Source organism: Mytilus edulis, chromosome 13, assembly GCF_963676685.1.
Source record: "Mytilus edulis chromosome 13, xbMytEdul2.2, whole genome shotgun sequence".
NCBI lineage: Eukaryota > Metazoa > Mollusca > Bivalvia > Mytilida > Mytilidae > Mytilus > Mytilus edulis.
This window is the reverse complement of record NC_092356.1, coordinates 51036469-51058433: the sequence shown is the minus strand read 5'-3', so window position 1 is coordinate 51058433 and position 21965 is coordinate 51036469. Positions and strand designations below refer to the sequence as shown.

The following is a 21965-nucleotide window of genomic DNA, read 5'->3' as shown; positions in this document are numbered from 1 at the left end:
CTGCGGCTAGAATGATTTTCAAACACAAAGTTCATCAAAAGACGCTTTCACCTCATCAACATACTAGTAATAGATATAAGAAGATGTGGTATGAGTGCCAATGAGACAACTCTCCATCCAAGTCACAATTTGTAAAAGTTAACCATTATAGGTCAGAGTACTGTCTTCAACGCGACGCCTTGGCTCACACGGTGGAGGTCTCATTGCATATGTAAGATCTGATCTTGCAGCTGATAGAAAAATTCAACTAGAATTTTCAGTTGTTGATGATTGGTATAGAGGCAGCAATTGGTAACACAAAATGGTTCTTTTGTGGGATATATAAACCTCCTAGTATGTCAGATGACCATTTCAGTACAGACTGTACCAAAACTATAGACAAAATTATATCAAAATATGACAACTATATTTTTATTGGTGATTTTAATTATAACATGCTTATAACTGTGATAAGAGTGCAATGATAAGAGAAATCTGTGATATTTTTAATTTAAAGAACATCATGAAGAAAGCTACATGTTTTACAAAAATTGCTAAAGCAACCCTTTTACATTTGATTTTAATGAATCATGACTGTGATTTTAAAAAGATATGTAATTTTGGCACTGGAATTAGTGATGTGCACAATTTTATATCTGTGCAGTTAAATTATGATTTACCTAAAATTTCCAAAAAAGAAGATATGCAGAAGCTTTAAGAATTTTGATTTTTTTAAATGATTTAGAAAATCAGCATTTTGATATATCTGAATTTGATAATGTAAATACAGCATATGATTATTTTAGCAAAAGTTTCATTGAGGTAGCTGACAAACATGCACCTTTTAAGGAAAGGAAAATGCTTCCAAATCAGGTACCATATATGAATGCAGAGCTTAAAAGTGCCATTTATAAGAAAAAAATGTTGTATCATAAATTTCAAAAATTCAGTGGTGGTAAGAACTGGGAGTCGTATAGTCGGCAACGCAACTATGTTACAAAAATAAAAAAAAATCCCTTAATCAATATTTTGTAGAGAGGTGTTCTGGAGGCCCGAAGTCGAAAGATTTCTGGCCAACAGTGAAACCTTTTCTTACAAATAAGGGAAATGTACACCAAAAGGAAACTGTCCTCTCTGAAAATAATGTTTTAATTACAAAACAGGAGGAGGTGTGTGAGATATTTAATGACTATTTTGTAAATGTTGCAAAGAATATAAGAAGCAGTCAAATAAAGGTTGATGATGATCATCCGAGTATTTTGGCCATTAAAGATAATATTCCAGATCTTGATCAAAACAATTTTACCTTTTCCCCTACTGATCAAGACTTTGTCGAGAAACGTTTACGTAAAATTAATGTTAAAAAAGCCACTGGTATAGATGGTATCTCACCCTGTATTTTGCTAAAGGCACTGGCTACAGTTACATGGAAATGTAACAATAATAAAAATATTATTGTTACATTGGAGACTAATTGCCGGAATGCAAAGTTGGGTGAGGAACCGATTAATTACAAATGTAACAATAATTACTGAGGCTACGGTTACATTACGTTATTGTTACATGAAAAACAGCAATGTATGCTAGATTGATTAAACTTAAATCTTCTATAGTGGTATTGCTTCATTCTTTCATATGTACTAAACAATACTTGTAATTTAATACAGTAACTGATAAATAATAAAATATTATTATTCAACAAATGGTGTACAACTTGAATAGTTTTACTACATATTTTAAATGGTTTTGATGTTCTTAAAGATACTACTCAAGATTAGGAGTGTGACTGTCAAAGGCGAAAAATATAATTCAATGGTTTCACTTTTTTAAAGTATTTAACTGCACACCTACTCTTATTACTGTCATTATACTTTGGACCAATTTTGTTTATGGTGAAAAAAATAAAACTTGGGATGCGTTTTAAACGAAACTGAAACAATATCAAGAGTCATTAGACATGCATATTATACAGCTTTATAACTTGACGCAAATTGATAATCAAAAGCAATGTTTGCTAACTGTAACTTGACTTAAATACTAAGAAATTCTGTATGTACACGTATCCGTGGAGGACGTAATTTCGAAATTCGTTCATCAAAAATGTGTCGGACTTTAAAAACAACTTACTGGATTTGTAGAAATTGTCATTGTAGAATAAAAAATTACAGTAAATAAATTGTATGTTATAAATGTATGTAATAAATGTCCTGAACTTTTATTATTTAGTAAATATTACTAGTCCCATCGTACATTGCTTTTTTTCATGTAACAATAACGTAATGTAACCGTAGCCTCAATAATTATTGTTACATTCGTAATTAAACAGGTCCTTACATAACCATGCATTCCGGCATTTAGTCTCCAATGTAACAATAATATTTTTATGCCCCACCTACGATAGTAGAGGGGCATTATGTTTTCTGGTCTGTGCGTCCGTCCGTCCGTCCGTCCGTCTGTCCCGCTTCAGGTTAAAGTTTTTGGTCGAGGTAGTTTTTGATGAAGTTGAAGTCCAATCGACTTCAAACTTGGTACACATGTTCCCTATGATATGATCTTTCTAATTTTAATGCCAAATTAGAGATTTTACCCCAATTTCACGGTCCACTGAACATAGAAAATGATAGTGCGAATGGGGCATTCGTGTACTGAGGACACATTCTTGTTATTCCCTGCTATTGTAAAACCCCTTACAGATATTGTTAATTTGTCATTATCATCATCGACCTTCCCTGACCGTCTTAAGGAAGCTCAAGTTGCACCTATTCACAAAAAGAATAGTGTTTTAGAAAAGGGAAATTATAGATCGGTAAGTGTATTACCGGCTATTTCTAAAATTTTTGAAAATGCCATAGAAGTACAATTAGTACAGTACTTTGATAAAATATTCAGTCCTTTTTTGGCAGCTTTTAGATCTGGTTCTGGATGTCAGTCAACTTTTTTAAGAGTGATTGAAGATTGGAAATTAGCCTTAGACCAAAATGAATACCTTGCAGCTATCCTTATGGACTTGTCAAAAGCATTTGACTGTCTCCCCCATGACTTACTGCTACTGAAACTAAAAGCTTATGGTATATCCAAATCCTCACTTGATATTTTATATAGTTATTTAACAAAAAGAAAACAGCGTGTGAAAGTAAACCAAAATTTAAGTGGGATGTTTGACATATTTAAAGGGGTACCACAAGGTTCTATCCTTGGACTCATCCTATTTAATATTTTTATTAATGATTTGTTCTTTTTTGTAAAAAAATGTTCTTTATATAATTATGCTGATGGCAATACTCTGTCAAAGTCTGGAAATTCCTTACAAGATGTAATTTCTGCTCTTGAGGAAGACAGCAATTATCTAATACAGTGGTTTTCTTCCAATAAAATGCAGGCCAACCTAGAGAAATTTCAAGCTATCTCTTGGCAAAAAAAAACACATGATAAAAAGATTGTGTTCAATTTGAATGGTATTTCTATATCATGTGAGGATGAGGTTAAACTACTTGAAGTTACGATTGATTTAAAATTAAACTTTAATTAACACATTTCAAATATTTGTAAAAAGGCTGCAAGGCAATTAAATGTTTTGAAAAGAATTGGGAAACATCTTTAGAAACAAACTGAGTAAGCTTACAATTTACTACTCTTTTATTGTGTCTAACTTTAGTTACTGCCCTTTGACTTGGCATTTCTGTGGGGAACAAAATACCAGAAAAATAGAAAAAATACAAGAACGAGCGCTTCGATTTATTTATGAAGACCATCAGAGCTCATACGAAACACTCCTGCAGATTTCAAACCTTCCATCATTAAAGAGGGGGGCAAGGGGGGTCCCAATAACAGCAACACAGTGAATTGATTTGGCGTAAAACAGATAACAAGGAATTGAAAAGAGTTAAATTAAATAACAGATTACAGTAAATGAAATATTAAAATAAGTCCGGTACAGGACCAATCCAGTAGATGACTCGTAGATCTTAGTATATAACTGGTGGTATGGACCTAGAAAATTAGGCTATTGGTACTTTACGGAACGGAACGGAAAAGAATTTCATTTAAGGTATCCAAAGGGGGCATTTATCAAAATTTCGAAAAATCTTTAAAACAAAACAAACTTTAAAATTTCTGTGTTTTACGGTTTTCCATATACAAATAACACAAATGTATACTTAATCTCATCTTCACAGGTGAAATGTGTAATAATGTATAACATCGGAAAATATTCTGTAGATGAATATGTCGGATTGTCCTGATAAATTATCATGAAATTAACGCATTTGCAAGTCATGCATTATGATATCTAGACTGACCTCACGTCGTCCTTGATTAGAGACAGTGATCAAAATGAATCTGATTTAAACTTTTTAATTTATTTTTCCGTTCCGTTCCGTTCCGCAAAGTACCAATTGCTCTGAGGAATTGGTATTTAACGGAAAAAACGGAAACAGACATCTTTAATGTAATTAAAGCAGTATGATAAAAAAAAATTGTCTGACACCTCTTTTTGCATGAGTGGTATGTGTTTTAGATAGCATTTTCGACTTGATCAATAATAAAAAATTTAACACAAAGGCAGGTTACACAAAAAGTCTTTCTCCTTCCATCGGTAATTATATTTTAAAAAAGAGGCCTTCAACAGCCCGTTCCGACGATGATTAGAGACAGTGATCAAGTTGAATCTGATGTAAACTTTTTAATTTATTTTTCCGTTCCGCAAAGTACCAATTGCTCTGAGGAATTGGTATTTAACGGAAAAAACGGAAACAGACATCTTTAATGTAATTAAAGCAGTATGATAAAAAAAAATTGTCTGGCACCTCTTTTTGCATGAATGGTATGTGTTTTAGATAGCATTTTCGACTTGATCAATAATAAAAAATTTAACACAAAGGCAGGTTACACAAAAAGTCTTTCTCCTTCCATCGGTAATTATATTTCAAAAAAGAGGCCTTCAACAGCCCGTTCCGACGATGATTAGAGACAGTGATCAAGTTGAATCTGATTTAAACTTTTTAATTTATTTTTCCGTTCCGTTCCATTCCGCAAAGTACCAATTGCTCTGAGGAATTGGTATTTAACGGAAAAAACGGAAACAGACATCTTTAATGTAATTAAAGCAGTATGATAACAAAAATTGTCTGACACCTCTTTTTGCATGAGTGGTATGTGTTTTAGATAGCATTTTCGACTTGATCAATAATACAAAATTTAACACAAAGGCAGGTTACACAAAAAGTCTTTCTCCTTCCATCGGTAATTATATTTTAAAAAAGAGGCCTTCAACAGCCCGTTCCGACGATGATTAGAGACAGTGATCAAGTTGAATCTGATTTAAACTTTTTAATTTATTTTTCCGTTCCGTTCCGTTCCGCAAAGTACCAATTGCTCTGAGGAATTGGTATTTAACGGAAAAAACGGAAACAGACATCTTTAATGTAATTAAAGCAGTATGATAAAAAAAAAATGTCTGACACCTCTTTTTGCATGAGTGGTATGTGTTTTAGATAGCATTTTCGACTTGAACAATAATAAAAAAATTAACACAAAGGCAGGTTACACAAAAAGTCTTTCTCCTTCCATCGGTAATTATATTTTAAAAAAGAGGCATTCAACAGCCCGTTCCGACGATGATTAGAGACAGTGATCAAGTTGAATCTGATTTAAACTTTTTAATTTATTTTTCCGTTCCGTTCCGTTCCGCAAAGTACCAATTGCTCTGAGGAATTGGTATTTAACGGAAAAAACGGAAACAGACATCTTTAATGTAATTAAAGCAGTATGATAACAAAAATTGTCTGACACCTCTTTTTGCATGAGTGGTATGTGTTTTAGATAGCATTTTCGACTTGATCAATAATACAAAATTTAACACAAAGGCAGGTTACACAAAAAGTCTTTCTCCTTCCATCGGTAATTATATTTTAAAAAAGAGGCCTTCAACAGCCCGTTCCGACGATGATTAGAGACAGTGATCAAGTTGAATCTGATTTAAACTTTTTAATTTATTTTTCCGTTCCGTTCCGTTCCGCAAAGTACCAATTGCTCTGAGGAATTGGTATTTAACGGAAAAAACGGAAACAGACATCTTTAATGTAATTAAAGCAGTATGATAAAAAAAAATGTCTGACACCTCTTTTTGCATGAGTGGTATGTGTTTTAGATAGCATTTTCGACTTGATCAATAATAAAAAAATTAACACAAAGGCAGGTTACACAAAAAGTCTTTCTCCTTCCATCGGTAATTATATTTTAAAAAAGAGGCATTCAACAGCCCGTTCCGACGATGATTAGAGACAGTGATCAAGTTGAATCTGATTTAAACTTTTTAATTTATTTTTCCGTTCCGTTCCGTTCCGCAAAGTACCAATTGCTCTGAGGAATTGGTATTTAACGGAAAAAACGGAAACAGATGTCTTTAATGTAATTAAAGCAGTATGATAAAAAAAATGTCTGACACCTCTTTTTGCATGAGTGGTATGTGTTTTAGATAGCATTTTCGACTTGATCAATAATAAAAAAAATTAACACAAAGGCAGGTTACACAAAAAGTCTTTCTCCTTCCATCGGTAATTATATTTTAAAAAAGAGGCATTCAACAGCCCGTTCCGACGATGATTAGAGACAGTGATCAAGTTGAATCTGATTTAAACTTTTTAATTTATTTTTCCGTTCCGTTCCGTTCCGCAAAGTACCAATTGCTCTGAGGAATTGGTATTTAACGGAAAAAACGGAAACAGACATCTTTAATGTAATTAAAGCAGTATGATAACAAAAATTGTCTGACACCTCTTTTTGCATGAGTGGTATGTGTTTTAGATAGCATTTTCGACTTGATCAATAATACAAAATTTAACACAAAGGCAGGTTACACAAAAAGTCTTTCTCCTTCCATCGGTAATTATATTTTAAAAAAGAGGCCTTCAACAGCCCGTTCCGACGATGATTAGAGACAGTGATCAAGTTGAATCTGATTTAAACTTTTTAATTTATTTTTCCGTTCCGTTCCGTTCCGCAAAGTACCAATTGCTCTGAGGAATTGGTATTTAACGGAAAAAACGGAAACAGACATCTTTAATGTAATTAAAGCAGTATGATAAAAAAAAATGTCTGACACCTCTTTTTGCATGAGTGGTATGTGTTTTAGATAGCATTTTCGACTTGATCAATAATAAAAAAATTAACACAAAGGCAGGTTACACAAAAAGTCTTTCTCCTTCCATCGGTAATTATATTTTAAAAAAGAGGCATTCAACAGCCCGTTCCGACGATGATTAGAGACAGTGATCAAGTTGAATCTGATTTAAACTTTTTAATTTATTTTTCCGTTCCGTTCCGTTCCGCAAAGTACCAATTGCTCTGAGGAATTGGTATTTAACGGAAAAAACGGAAACAGACATCTTTAATGTAATTAAAGCAGTATGATAAAAAAAAATGTCTGACACCTCTTTTTGCATGAGTGGTATGTGTTTTAGATAGCATTTTCGACTTGATCAATAATAAAAAAATTAACACAAAGGCAGGTTACACAAAAAGTCTTTCTCCTTCCATCGGTAATTATATTTTAAAAAAGAGGCATTCAACAGCCCGTTCCGACGATGATTAGAGACAGTGATCAAGTTGAATCTGATTTAAACTTTTTAATTTATTTTTCCGTTCCGTTCCGTTCCGCAAAGTACCAATTGCTCTGAGGAATTGGTATTTAACGGAAAAAACGGAAACAGATGTCTTTAATGTAATTAAAGCAGTATGATAAAAAAAATGTCTGACACCTCTTTTTGCATGAGTGGTATGTGTTTTAGATAGCATTTTCGACTTGATCAATAATAAAAAAAATTAACACAAAGGCAGGTTACACAAAAAGTCTTTCTCCTTCCATCGGTAATTATATTTTAAAAAAGAGGCATTCAACAGCCCGTTCCGACGATGATTAGAGACAGTGATCAAGTTGAATCTGATTTAAACTTTTTAATTTATTTTTCCGTTCCGTTCCGTTCCGCAAAGTACCAATTGCTCTGAGGAATTGGTATTTAACGGAAAAAACGGAAACAGACATCTTTAATGTAATTAAAGCAGTATGATAACAAAAATTGTCTGACACCTCTTTTTGCATGAGTGGTATGTGTTTTAGATAGCATTTTCGACTTGATCAATAATACAAAATTTAACACAAAGGCAGGTTACACAAAAAGTCTTTCTCCTTCCATCGGTAATTATATTTTAAAAAAGAGGCCTTCAACAGCCCGTTCCGACGATGATTAGAGACAGTGATCAAGTTGAATCTGATTTAAAAAAAATGTCTGACACCTCTTTTTGCATGAGTGGTATGTGTTTTAGGTAGCATTTTCGACTTGATCAATAATAAAAAAATTAACACAAAGGCAGGTTACACAAAAAGTCTTTCTCCTTCCATCGGTAATTATATTTTAAAAAAGAGGCATTCAACAGCCCGTTCCGACGATGATTAGAGACAGTGATCAAGTTGAATCTGATTTAAACTTTTTAATTTATTTTTCCGTTCCGTTCCGTTCCGCAAAGTACCAATTGCTCTGAGGAATTGGTATTTAACGGAAAAAACGGAAACAGACATCTTTAATGTAATTAAAGCAGTATGATAAAAAAAAATGTCTGACACCTCTTTTTGCATGAGTGGTATGTGTTTTAGATAGCATTTTCGACTTGATCAATAATAAAAAAATTAACACAAAGGCAGGTTACACAAAAAGTCTTTCTCCTTCCATCGGTAATTATATTTTAAAAAAGAGGCATTCAACAGCCCGTTCCGACGATGATTAGAGACAGTGATCAAGTTGAATCTGATTTAAACTTTTTAATTTATTTTTCCGTTCCGTTCCGTTCCGCAAAGTACCAATTGCTCTGAGGAATTGGTATTTAACGGAAAAAACGGAAACAGATGTCTTTAATGTAATCAAAGCAGTATGATAAAAAAAATGTCTGACACCTCTTTTTGCATGAGTGGTATGTGTTTTAGATAGCATTTTCGACTTGATCAATAATAAAAAAAATTAACACAAAGGCAGGTTACACAAAAAGTCTTTCTCCTTCCATCGGTAATTATATTTTAAAAAAGAGGCATTCAACAGCCCGTTCCGACGATGATTAGAGACAGTGATCAAGTTGAATCTGATTTAAACTTTTTAATTTATTTTTCCGTTCCGTTCCGTTCCGCAAAGTACCAATTGCTCTGAGGAATTGGTATTTAACGGAAAAAACGGAAACAGACATCTTTAATGTAATTAAAGCAGTATGATAACAAAAATTGTCTGACACCTCTTTTTGCATGAGTGGTATGTGTTTTAGATAGCATTTTCGACTTGATCAATAATACAAAATTTAACACAAAGGCAGGTTACACAAAAAGTCTTTCTCCTTCCATCGGTAATTATATTTTAAAAAAGAGGCCTTCAACAGCCCGTTCCGACGATGATTAGAGACAGTGATCAAGTTGAATCTGATTTAAACTTTTTAATTTATTTTTCCGTTCCGTTCCGTTCCGCAAAGTACCAATTGCTCTGAGGAATTGGTATTTAACGGAAAAAACGGAAACAGACATCTTTAATGTAATTAAAGCAGTATGATAAAAAAAAATGTCTGACACCTCTTTTTGCATGAGTGGTATGTGTTTTAGATAGCATTTTCGACTTGATCAATAATAAAAAAATTAACACAAAGGCAGGTTACACAAAAAGTCTTTCTCCTTCCATCGGTAATTATATTTTAAAAAAGAGGCATTCAACAGCCCGTTCCGACGATGATTAGAGACAGTGATCAAGTTGAATCTGATTTAAACTTTTTAATTTATTTTTCCGTTCCGTTCCGTTCCGCAAAGTACCAATTGCTCTGAGGAATTGGTATTTAACGGAAAAAACGGAAACAGACATCTTTAATGTAATTAAAGCAGTATGATAAAAAAAAATGTCTGACACCTCTTTTTGCATGAGTGGTATGTGTTTTAGATAGCATTTTCGACTTGATCAATAATAAAAAAATTAACACAAAGGCAGGTTACACAAAAAGTCTTTCTCCTTCCATCGGTAATTATATTTTAAAAAAGAGGCATTCAACAGCCCGTTCCGACGATGATTAGAGACAGTGATCAAGTTGAATCTGATTTAAACTTTTTAATTTATTTTTCCGTTCCGTTCCGTTCCGCAAAGTACCAATTGCTCTGAGGAATTGGTATTTAACGGAAAAAACGGAAACAGATGTCTTTAATGTAATTAAAGCAGTATGATAAAAAAAATGTCTGACACCTCTTTTTGCATGAGTGGTATGTGTTTTAGATAGCATTTTCGACTTGATCAATAATAAAAAAAATTAACACAAAGGCAGGTTACACAAAAAGTCTTTCTCCTTCCATCGGTAATTATATTTTAAAAAAGAGGCATTCAACAGCCCGTTCCGACGATGATTAGAGACAGTGATCAAGTTGAATCTGATTTAAACTTTTTAATTTATTTTTCCGTTCCGTTCCGTTCCGCAAAGTACCAATTGCTCTGAGGAATTGGTATTTAACGGAAAAAACGTAAACAGACATCTTTAATGTAATTAAAGCAGTATGATAACAAAAATTGTCTGACACCTCTTTTTGCATGAGTGGTATGTGTTTTAGATAGCATTTTCGACTTGATCAATAATACAAAATTTAACACAAAGGCAGGTTACACAAAAAGTCTTTCTCCTTCCATCGGTAATTATATTTTAAAAAAGAGGCCTTCAACAGCCCGTTCCGACGATGATTAGAGACAGTGATCAAGTTGAATCTGATTTAAACTTTTTAATTTATTTTTCCGTTCCGTTCCGTTCCGCAAAGTACCAATTGCTCTGAGGAATTGGTATTTAACGGAAAAAACGGAAACAGACATCTTTAATGTAATTAAAGCAGTATGATAAAAAAAAATGTCTGACACCTCTTTTTGCATGAGTGGTATGTGTTTTAGATAGCATTTTCGACTTGATCAATAATAAAAAAATTAACACAAAGGCAGGTTACACAAAAAGTCTTTCTCCTTCCATCGGTAATTATATTTTAAAAAAGAGGCATTCAACAGCCCGTTCCGACGATGATTAGAGACAGTGATCAAGTTGAATCTGATTTAAACTTTTTAATTTATTTTTCCGTTCCGTTCCGTTCCGCCAAGTACCAATTGCTCTGAGGAATTGGTATTTAACGGAAAAAACGGAAACAGATAAACGGAAACAGATGTCTTTAATGTAATTAAAGCAGTATGATAAAAAAAAATGTCTGACACCTCTTTTTGCATGAGTGGTATGTGTTTTAGATAGCATTTTCGACTTGATCAATAATAAAAAAAATTAACACAAAGGCAGGTTACACAAAAAGTCTTTCTCCTTCCATCGGTAATTATATTTTAAAAAAGAGGCCTTCAACAGCCCGTTCCGACGATGATTAGAGACAGTGATCAAGTTGAATCTGATTTAAACTTTTTAATTTATTTTTCCGTTCCGTTCCGTTCCGCAAAGTACCAATTGCTCTGAGGAATTGGTATTTAACGGAATCAACGGAAACAGACATCTATAATGTAATAAAAGCAGTATGATAAAAAAATGTCAGACCCTTCTTTTTTGAATGAGTGGTAAGTGTTTTAGATAGCATTTCGACTGGATCAATATTTAAATAAACAGCTGCGCCATGAGCGCATGATACGCCCGTCGTCTTGTGAAAAAACATTTTAATGTAAGTGCGGTTCTACCCACACATCAACCTATCTTAGAATGAAAATGACCTTTATTTTACACATGAGGAATGTCAGGGAATGAAACTGTACGTGTATTGCTTGGCCGCTCAAGTCCTCTTGATTTATAACGGATTAAGAAACAAATTGAAAACATGTAAGATTATTTGCAAAAGTAATTGCATACATTTAATTCACTGTCCGTGTCACTGCTAGTCATGATAGCCCTACGATACAAACATTTCACTAGATTTTTTCGGGACAAACTAACATGTAAATCAAAGAATTTCAAAGAAAACGTTGTCGGATAAGTCCGAAAATTAATAAGTGCGCTTAGACTAAGAATGTTTTAAGGGTTTTATCAAACGAAGTTATGGGAAAGAAAAGAACGAAAATAGAATGCTTTTTGATACACTCTTAAAAGGACCCTTAATGCATTCTTTGTGTAATCGTAAACTATGACTTACGAAGACTTTAAGAGAAGTTTCTTGTTACCGCGGGCCCCTGTATCATGAAAACCTATCTTAAGTTTCATTTAAGAGAAAACGCTTTACAAGAAGATTACGATGGTGATAAGAGAGTATCTGCAATCCCCTCGTGGGTTATCTTAACAATTTAACGGCTATCTTAGTATACACTTACGATAACTAGTTAAGATAGCCCTATTATCGACTTCGAAGTAACCGTCTTTGATTTCTAAGAGAATATTAGTATTTGCGGCAAAATCGGTATTAAAACTAAAGTCGTCTACTGTATGTGTTTAAAAGAATGCTAAAAATATACTATGATTCGTTTTTTGTTGCAGACTCTACATCCACTGTCAAGTAAAGCCCTGTTTAATGCTCCTTTCTGGCATAGATAATAAACGAATATTCAAGTTAATAAATTCTATTCTTCAAAAACACATCTACATGGAATGGTAACAATAAATCAAGAGAACAAATCAACTAACATATCATACAAATACGGAATGCAATCCGCAATACGAAAAACCCCATAACTGGTTAAGGCGAGATAACTCTCTTAAAAGGATGTTATCTTTACCAAACGTCTTGACCATACCAAACTGACATATAACACCTGTTCATTGATAATTTGTATTATTCTATGTATTTTTTGTGATTTTGTCCCATGTACATTTTACTTCATAACTCTTTATTAACATACTGTTTGTAGATTTTTTTTTACTGATATGTAATAATACGTATCAGTATTACCACCGTAGGTATAGTGTCCGGTTGAGATCGGGTTTTTTCGAGAGCGTCCAGTTTTTTTCGAGAGATTATGACTAAAAATGTAAACAAACAGACATGTTTTCCTGTAACACGTAAAATAAATGCTTAAACTAAATTTACAAGATCAAACAAGTTAAGTAAGTATTTGTGATGAAAGGATGTTGCCAACCATACATACTTTGCAGTTAAAAAAGTTTGATTTGGCCTAATAATGCTTTTATGCCAAAATATAGAAAAAAGCAATTTCTATACACATACCAATGCAAATTTCAAAGAGCATGCACACATGATGTCTTTATATCCTTACATTTACATATGCTATAACAAAAGTTTTAGTTATTGTAATTAAAAGGCAATTTTAAGGGTATATTCATTTCCATCTGTTCAAGTTTTTTCGAGAGCAGTTCGGGTTTTTTCGAGAACATTTCAGGTTTTTTCGAGAGATAAACCAATTTCTTACGGTTTAAAATGTGCTATTTTTAAAGTACATTTGAGTTTAAAAACGAATGAAAAGTCATCGGTTCTTTCAAAGTTTATAACTAATGCATTACAGCAGTTTGATAATGTTGCATAAGCACATACATTTCATAAAAAAAACATAATTTATTTCTATATATTGTTGTATTGCATTATGAATTGCATGGACACCGGTATGCTTTATACCTATATTATTTGGATTAATCAAATCTACCTATGTCTATAGAAAAAAATGTTCACATCATGCATGATCACTGTATTCAAAGGACACTGGTTAACGTATGGTTAGATCAATCAAACATATTGCCATCCATGTTATTGAAATGACGGAACTAAGCTAGTGTACTGACTCGTCCGTAATTATTTCATGATGTTTCCGAAAGTTGACTTACATTTACTATCTTCTTTGTTACTTTCCCCTCTTTTGTAATTTCCCCTTATTTACCACAGGGACTCGGTTAGCAGATTAAAATTTTGAAAATCAATGTTTTTAATTTATTTTTTATTATTTCCTGTCAATTTGCATTACTATATTAACGTATTTAAAGTTGCCATCACTATTTCTTTGTTTTCTGGCAATGTGCAGTTTACTATCCATATCCATATACTGAAAAAACCTAAAGGGATCTAAGTCGCCATCTTGAATTGCCTTCCCTACTTTAGATAAAAAATAATTAAAAATATGAATAAATTACTATATACCTTACAACAGCCCTCATTTTCTTCCGAAATGATTCTTCTATAACATGCATATTTTGATTTGTGGATTAACAGAACCCTTACGAAGTTTCAGTTGCATTCGTGTCAGAATATTCAAATTTCCCGGCGAAAGCAACGTATCATTCGAAAACTTCCGGGTTGATGCGTTTACCACAACGATAAATCCTTATAAACAGACGAGTGCTGTCCCTTGATTTATCATTACATATCGAGCGCAAAGTTAACGAATAGAACCTTTCTTCAAACGGGGTAACATAAATCATTGACTTTTTCGAAGGCACATCAATAAAGTAAAGAAGTTACTAAAAATATTGACACGTTCAATGGGATTTATAAGGTTTACTAACAGTACCAGGGTATAAAAAAGGGGAGGGCCGGTCAACTTGGAGTAATACTTTGAAAAAGTATATTAACTTATCATACATGCATGTATGAAGTTCAATCGGAAGGCCCCTTTTCCATATACATACATACTACTCTGATTATATAAGTGTAAGTGTTGTACTGCATAAATCCATGATATGAAAAATATCAGGATGTCAGAAATACAACCCGATAGTTTGGGACAATCATTTGATATTTTCAATGGGCGGAAGGATAGGAGGATAATCTGATATTGAAACAATACATGCACTAACTGTTCAAAGACATTTTTGTTTGATATTTAATTAATATGAAGGATATCTTGGTGTGGTGAGGTATGAAGTTAGGGGACAGCACTCGTCTGTTTATAAGGATTTATCGTTGTAGTAAACGCATCAACCCGGAAGTTTCCGAATGATACGTTGCTTTCGCCGGGAAATTTGAATATTCTGACACGAATGCAACTGAAACTTCATAAGGGTTCTGTTGATCCACAAATCAAAATATGCATGTTATAGAAGAATCATTTCGGAAGAAAATGAGGGCTGTTGTAAGGTATATAGTAATTTATTCATATTTTTAATTATTTTTTATCTAAAGTAGGGAAGGCAATTCAAGATGGCGACTTAGATCCCTTTAGGTTTTTTCAGTATATGGATATGGATAGTAAACTGCACATTGCCAGAAAACAAAGAAATAGTGATGGCAACTTTAAATACGTTAATATAGTAATGCAAATAGACAGGAAATAATAAAAAATAAATTAAAAACATTGATTTTCAAAATTTTAATCTGCTAACCGAGTCCCTGTGTTATTTACATGCTCACGTTGATGATTCAGCATCATTTATTGATATATCTGCCAGATTCCGGCACAGTGTACGTTTATAGCATATTGACAATTTGAAGAACTGTTTATTGTAAACATATATAACATGTATTGTGTTTTGATGACGTATAAAACGTTGGATAAATGACAATGATGACAAATATGCCACTTCACCAGATTATTTGTTTTATTGTTTCACAACCGTTTGTTATTACTTGTAAACACACAGATACAACTTTTACACTATAAAAATGTTCTATAAACATTCAAATACCCTTTTTGGTAATTTTTGTATGATTCATAGCACCCCCCTCATTTCGTTATTTTTAAAGTATGGAAAGCAATTCGTGTCATAATTTGCATACATAATGTTTGATACTTGTCGAGTTTTCAACACATTAAAAGCTGAACACACCAGTTTTGACTCACAGTTATGTTACAAACTTGATATATTGTTAATACATGTGTACTTGTATTTTTTATGTGAATGTATGGAACACAATTAGTGTCATAAGCCAACTTTGTATTTTTGTATGTTTTGGCAAATCTTTTTGATTGATAGGTTTTATATTGAGTTTTTATTTGTTCTTTCAGCTTTTTACCGTTTGATGTTCACGTTCAGTTTGGAGTTATACTTACCTGTCATCATTTGTAATCATTCATTGAACACCAGCATACCTTTGTTATTCATGCTACATTGTGTTAATAGAGTGGATTATATGACAATAAATAAAACGGTTATCTTTAATGAAGTCCATTATTTAATGCCCGCAAAGAATAGATGGGAGTCATTACAGCTAGCATGCTGATGTCCAGATAAACATATTGCATAGATCCAAATATACGTATATCGATATGGAATTTATGTGATTTAAAAAATCTACATTTTAGAGTGCCATGGATTTTAAGCTGAAACTATTCGTAATTTGAACAATCGTTTTGTGGGCACGGTCAAATTTGATTGATATTTAAGTACGCATTGCTTTTGCGCCAATTCTTAAAAGTTGTAGTTTTTCATTTGCGCCAAAAAATAAATATTGCTTCTGCGCCATTGTGCAGGTAAACTAATTAAAAAGTGAAAATATAGAAAATTTAAACAATATCTACGGACACACCAGCTGTCATCAGGAGATGGGAGAAAAAAAACAGATTCAGTGGCGGATCCAGGGGGGGGGGGGGTTCCGGGGGTGTGCACCCCCCCCCTTTATTTTTGCCGATCAATGCATTTGTATCGGGACATATGTTTTGCACCCCCCCTTTGCCCTGGGTTACCTGGGTTAGCACCCCCTCTTTCGAAAATTCCTGCATCCGCCCCTGCAGATTAAATACGGAATGCATCTCTAGAACCGAAATTTCCTGCTGATATTATAGTAAGACCTTTGCCTATAGGTTTTGTAACAGAACAGACTTTTAGTTTTTATAAATACTTTGATTAACAGCAGTTATTATTGTGGTTTTATGACTTTTAAGGAGTTACCATTTTTTATAGTGCTTTGATAAATCCGAAAATGTTTTAACAATTTGCAAACATTTTTTTATTATAGTGTAAACCAGTGATTAGTGCTCATATTTTTATGAAGATATATTTTAAACATATGTTTTAATATTTATGAGACCTTGTTTCTAATATAAAATTGAGAATGGAAATGGGGATCACTGTTTCTTATCATCTTCGGAAGGCCCCTTTTTTAATTTATAATTACCAATGGAAGTAGAAAGACCTTTTGTCTAACCTGTCTTTGTGTTATTTTTTATACGTCCGTCAATTTTGACGGGACGTATTATGGTATACAAATGTCCAGTGTCCGTCCGTCCGTCCGTCCGTCCGTCCGTCCGTCTGTCCGTCTGTCTGGTGTAAACATGTCGCACCGTAACTTGAGAACGACTTATCCAAATTTTGAAACTTAACATAGTTGTTTCTTATGATGGTCAAATGATCTGTATACTTTTTTGTGAAAATAAGATTACAACTTTTTGAGTTATGGCACTTTGTAACTAAAACAGGGGTGTGTTTTTTTCACATGTCGCACCGTATCTCAAAAACGATTCTTGATTATGGCTTAAAACTTCAAAGGCTTCTTAGTTATATTAATCTTAATATATCTGTATACCTTTTGGTGATGATTCAAAATGTCATTTTTGAGTTATTGAGTATTTTGTAAAAAAAAAAAAAAAAGGGGGGTTTACATGTCGCACCATATCTCAAAAACGATTTATGATTATTGCTTAAAACTTTACACTATTCTTTGTTATATTAATCTAAAGATCTGTATACTTTTTGGTGATGATTCATTTTTATATTTTCGAGTTATTGAGATTTTGTAAAAAAAGAGGTTTTTTTCACATGTTGCGCTGTATCTCTATTGCTTAAAACTTAACAGGCTAATGTTGCGTCGGGTTTCCAAATACATCTTGTACAATCTTCCTATTGAGCGGGAATAAGGAATGAGTCAGGATATACTAAGCATGACATCCTGTACAACCCTGTGTTATTCAAAAAAGATTTATGTTTTTTCACAAGACGACGGGCGTATCATGCGCTCATGGCGCAGCTGTTTATTTAAATATTGATCCAGTCGAAATGCTATCTAAAACACTTACCACTCATTCAAAAAAGAAGGGTCTGACTTGTTTTTATCATACTGCTTTTATTACATTATAGATGTCTGTTTCCGTTGATTCCGTTAAATACCAATTCCTCAGAGCAATTGGTACTTTGCGGAACGGAACGGAACGGAAAAATAAATTTAAAAGTTTAAATCAGATTCAACTTGATCACTGTCTCTAATCATCGTCGGAACGGGCTGTTGAATGCCTCTTTTTTAAAATATAATTACCGATGGAAGGAGAAAGACTTTTTGTGTAACCTGCCTTTGTGTTAATTTTTTTATTATTGATCAAGTCGAAAATGCTATCTAAAACACATACCACTCATGCAAAAAGAGTGTCAGACAATTTTTGTTATCATACTGCTTTAATTACATTAAAGATGTCTGTTTCCGTTTTTTCCGTTAAATACCAATTCCTCACAGCAATTGGTACTTTGCGGAACGGAACGGAACGGAAAAATAAATTTAAAAGTTTAAATCAGATTCAACTTGATCACTGTCTCTAATCATCGTCGGAACGGGCTGTTGAAGGCCTCTTTTTTAAAATATGATTACCGATGGAAGGAGAAAGACTTTTTGTGTTATTTTTTTTATTATTGATCAAGTCGAAAATGCTATCTAAAACACATACCATGCAAAAAGAGGTGTCAGACATTTTTTTTTTATCATACTGCTTTAATTACATTAAAGATGTCTGTTTCCGTTTTTTCCGTTAAATACCAATTCCTCAGAGCAATTGGTACTTTGCGGAACGGAACGGAACGGAAAAATAAATTAAAAAGTTTAAATCAGATTCAACTTGATCACTGTCTCTAATCATCGTCGGAACGGGCTGTTGAAGGCCTCTTTTTTAAAATATGATTACCGATGGAAGGAGAAAGACTTTTTGTGTAACCTGCCTTTGTGTTAAATTTTGTAATTATTGATCAAGTCGAAAATGCTATCTAAAACACATACCACTCACGCAAAAAGAGGTGTCAGACAATTTTTGTTATCATACTGCTTTAATTACATTAAAGATGTCTGTTTCCGTTTTTTCCGTTAAATACCAATTCCTCAGAGCAATTGGTACTTTGCGGAACGGAACGGAACGGAAAAATAAATTAAAAAGTTTAAATCAGATTCAACTTGATCACTGTCTCTAATCATCGTCGGAACGGGCTGTTGAAGGCCTCTTTTTTAAAATATAATTACCGATGGAAGGAGAAAACTTTTTGTGTAACCTGCCTCTGTGTTAAATTTTTTATTTTTGATCAAGTCGAAAATGCTATCTAAAACACATACCACTCATGCAAAAAGAGTGTCAGACAATTTTTGTTATCATACTGCTTTTATTACATTAAAGATGTCTGTTTCCGTTTTTTCCGTTAAATACCAATTCCTCAGAGCAATTGGTACTTTGCGGAACGGAACGGAACGGAAAAATAAATTAAAAAGTTTAAATCAGATTCAACTTGATCACTGTCTCTAATCATCGTCGGAACGGGCTGTTGAAGGCCTCTTTTTTAAAATATAATTACCGATGGAAGGAGAAAGACTTTTTGTGTAACCTGCCTTTGTGTTAAATTTTGTATTATTGATCAAGTCGAAAATGCTATCTAAAACACATACCACTCACGCAAAAAGAGGTGTCAGACAATTTTTGTTATCATACTGCTTTAATTACATTAAAGATGTCTGTTTCCGTTTTTTCCGTTAAATACCAATTCCTCAGAGCAATTGGTACTTTGCGGAACGGAACGGAAAAATAAATTAAAAAGTTTAAATCAGATTCAACTTGATCACTGTCTCTAATCATCGTCGGAACGGGCTGTTGAAGGCCTCTTTTTTAAAATATAATTACCGATGGAAGGAGAAAGACTTTTTGTGTAACCTGCCTTTGTGTTAAATTTTGTATTATTGATCAAGTCGAAAATGCTATCTAAAACACATACCACTCATGCAAAAAGAGGTGTCAGACAATTTTTGTTATCATACTGCTTTAATTACATTAAAGATGTCTGTTTCCGTTTTTTCCGTTAAATACCAATTCCTCAGAGCAATTGGTACTTTGCGGAACGGAACGGAACGGAAAAATAAATTAAAAAGTTTAAATCAGATTCAACTTGATCACTGTCTCTAATCATCGTCGGAACGGGCTGTTGAAGGCCTCTTTTTTAAAATATAATTACCGATGGAAGGAGAAAGACTTTTTGTGTAACCTGCCTTTGTGTTAAATTTTGTATTATTGATCAAGTCGAAAATGCTATCTAAAACACATACCACTCACGCAAAAAGAGGTGTCAGACAATTTTTGTTATCATACTGCTTTAATTACATTAAAGATGTCTGTTTCCGTTTTTTCCGTTAAATACCAATTCCTCAGAGCAATTGGTACTTTGCGGAACGGAACGGAACGGAAAAATAAATTAAAAAGTTTAAATCAGATTCAACTTGATCACTGTCTCTAATCATCGTCGGAACGGGCTGTTGAAGGCCTCTTTTTTAAAATATAATTACCGATGGAAGGAGAAAACTTTTTGTGTAACCTGCCTCTGTGTTAAATTTTTTATTTTTGATCAAGTCGAAAATGCTATCTAAAACACATACCACTCATGCAAAAAGAGTGTCAGACAATTTTTGTTATCATACTGCTTTTATTACATTAAAGATGTCTGTTTCCGTTTTTTCCGTTAAATACCAATTCCTCAGAGCAATTGGTACTTTGCGGAACGGAACGGAACGGAAAAATAAATTAAAAAGTTTAAATCAGATTCAACTTGATCACTGTCTCTAATCATCGTCGGAACGGGCTGTTGAAGGCCTCTTTTTTAAAATATAATTACCGATGGAAGGAGAAAGACTTTTTGTGTAACCTGCCTCTGTGTTAAATTTTTTATTATTGATCAAGTCGAAAATGCTATCTAAAACACATACCACTCATGCAAAAAGAGTGTCAGACAATTTTTGTTATCATACTGCTTTTATTACATTAAAGATGTCTGTTTCCGTTTTTTCCGTTAAATACCAATTCCTCAGAGCAATTGGTACTTTGCGGAACGGAACGGAAAAATAAATTAAAAAGTTTAAATCAGATTCAACTTGATCACTGTCTCTAATCATCGTCGGAACGGGCTGTTGAAGGCCTCTTTTTTAAAATATAATTACCGATGGAAGGAGAAAGACTTTTTGTGTAACCTGCCTCTGTGTTAAATTTTGTATTATTGATCAAGTCGAAAATGCTATCTAAAACACATACCACTCATGCAAAAAGAGGTGTCAGACAATTTTTGTTATCATACTGCTTTAATTAAATTAAAGATGTCTGTTTCCGTTTTTTCCGTTAAATACCAATTCCTAAGAGCAATTGGTACTTTGCGGAACGGAACGGAACGGAAAAATAAATTAAAAAGTTTAAATCAGATTCAACTTGATCACTGTCTCTAATCATCGTCGGAACGGGCTGTTGAAGGCCTCTTTTTTAAAATATAATTACCGATGGAAGGAGAAAGACTTTTTGTGTAACCTGCCTTTGTGTTAAATTTTGTATTATTGATCAAGTCGAAAATGCTATCTAAAACACATACCACTCACGCAAAAAGAGGTGTCAGACAATTTTTGTTATCATACTGCTTTAATTACATTAAAGATGTCTGTTTCCGTTTTTTCCGTTAAATACCAATTCCTCAGAGCAATTGGTACTTTGCGGAACGGAACGGAACGGAAAAATAAATTAAAAAGTTTAAATCAGATTCAACTTGATCACTGTCTCTAATCATCGTCGGAACGGGCTGTTGAAGGCCTCTTTTTTTTAAAATATAATTACCGATGGAAGGAGAAAACTTTTTGTGTAACCTGCCTCTGTGTTAAATTTTTTATTTTTGATCAAGTCGAAAATGCTATCTAAAACACATACCACTCATGCAAAAAGAGTGTCAGACAATTTTTGTTATCATACTGCTTTTATTACATTAAAGATGTCTGTTTCCGTTTTTTCCGTTAAATACCAATTCCTCAGAGCAATTGGTACTTTGCGGAACGGAACGGAACGGAAAAATAAATTAAAAAGTTT

At 33.2% G+C, this 21965-nt stretch overlaps 1 long non-coding RNA gene across 1 annotated transcript; it reads left to right on the top strand.

Moving 5' to 3' along the window:
* The first annotated feature begins 15288 nt into the window (after positions 1-15288).
* Positions 15289-16053, top strand: LOC139500802 (uncharacterized). The gene is made up of 2 exons (XR_011658367.1): positions 15289-15355; positions 15900-16053. It is a non-coding gene; the product is annotated as an uncharacterized lncRNA (long non-coding RNA).
* The last annotated feature ends 5912 nt before the right edge of the window (positions 16054-21965 follow it).